Source organism: Microcebus murinus, chromosome 7 (genome assembly GCF_040939455.1).
Source record: "Microcebus murinus isolate Inina chromosome 7, M.murinus_Inina_mat1.0, whole genome shotgun sequence".
Classification (NCBI taxonomy): Eukaryota; Metazoa; Chordata; class Mammalia; order Primates; family Cheirogaleidae; genus Microcebus; species Microcebus murinus.
The window spans coordinates 82,542,133-82,543,842 of record NC_134110.1 but is presented as its reverse complement, the minus strand read 5'-3'; the positions used below and the strand labels follow the sequence as shown (position 1 = coordinate 82,543,842).

General features: G+C 31.3%; 1 non-coding gene across 1 annotated transcript; it reads right to left on the bottom strand.

Moving 5' to 3' along the window:
• Positions 1–1,236: 1,236 nt before the first annotated feature.
• LOC142872211 (small nucleolar RNA SNORA67) lies at positions 1,237–1,376 on the bottom strand. The gene has a single exon (XR_012920427.1). It is a non-coding gene; the product is annotated as a small nucleolar RNA SNORA67 (small nucleolar RNA).
• Positions 1,377–1,710: the final 334 nt, after the last annotated feature.

Sequence of the window (1,710 nt, the reverse complement as noted above, 5' to 3'; positions counted from 1 at the left end):
TTGCTCTTGCTCAGGCTGGTTTTGAACTCCTGACCTCGAGCAATCTGCCCGCCTCAGCCTTCCAGAGTGCTAGGATTACAGGCGTGAGCCACCTTGCCCAGCCAGCATCCATATTTTGATGAAGCAAATCTAAATTATCTGAATCAGAGAAAGATGAGAGGCTTTGTCAATTACAAAAGGTCCTTAATATAATTGAAAACCGTGTCATTGATTCTAGAACAGTAGTTTCAGACTAATACCTTTTTATAACAAATATTCTTTAATAACCTTTATTATTCTGAAATATAATTCATGAAAATATGTATTTTCACTTACCAATACATATGATTAAACACAAAATAATTAATATAATATGCTAATGATAAAGGAGAAATATAAAAGAAAATAATCTTTAATAAACTAATATATTTTCAAATTGCAAAAGTGCTCATGAGACTAGAATTTATATGTCTAAATATCATGAATGTGGCAGTTACAGATGATGGCTGATATATATATGTATATTGAGAACTCAAATATCACGTACAACCTTGCCTTTAGTCACCTGATATTCAAATGATGAATCACCACCATTGGTAAAAGTGTTGGTGAATTCTTGGTTAAAATTTAAAATAAAACAAAGAACAATCTTTTGTTTATTTACATGGTGATAAATTTCTAGAAAATTCAGTGTATATTAAAAACCTGCCCCAAATACTTTGAATTTATAAGTTAAATGAGTTTGGTTTCTAGACTAAAATAAATTTAAGCAGGTTCTTCATATATAGGAATTCCTGGTAGAAAATTTAAATGTAGTATGAAACTGTCTACTAATTTGCGGGGCATCTGACCTCTCAAACTCTCACCACCTACGTGGCATAGTACCACCCGATTATGATGGCAATCCAAAATATTGTCACAGATTTCCAAACTGCTTCCAGAGAATAATGAATGAGAACCATTATTTTAGATTCTCTGAGATTCTTGTAGATTTAATGCAGATACCCAAAGTGTCAAGAGAGGACCCAGAGGGAAACAGCTCTCTTAGTTGCAAAAGATCTTTTTAAACCATGGTCTCAACAAATAGCCTTTATATATACAAATGTTTGTGTTTGAGTGTGTGTTGTATAGCATCATGGCCTTTTATTGGACAATTTTCAAATGTATGTAGTAGATATTATAATTTATATCTTTTTTTTATTACAACTTCAGTATTTAAATAAGAGGACACAATCTATCGAGAAGAAACTTAAGTATACATGCAGGCAAACAAAGAAAGGCAAAATAAGTAAGCAACCCCTGTCCCTCAAAGACCTTAGTCATGCTATATTTAATTCTAATTTGCTACTTTCCTGAGAGGGGCACTAGTTGGCCTCAAAGAGGGAATCACCTTGGATTTATTATAATTTATAAGGTAATATTAAATTTAAAATCATTTCAAGATCTGTGGTAAACTTTTCTTTAATTACACATTTTGTTAACTCTGAGATGATCGATGCTATCTATTATCACGTGGTAGACCATACCGTTTCTTGAAGTAAAATGTGGTTTTCAAAACAAAAAATGTAATTTTAATGTGCAAGTAATAATTATGAAGGAAAAGTTTGAATTAATATTATTAACGTGTTAATAGTATTATTATATTGTCAACAATATAATAAAGATAACAATATCTAGCTGAGGGCCAGGATGAAAGTTAGTGAATCATCTTATAATGGTCTCGATTTGTAG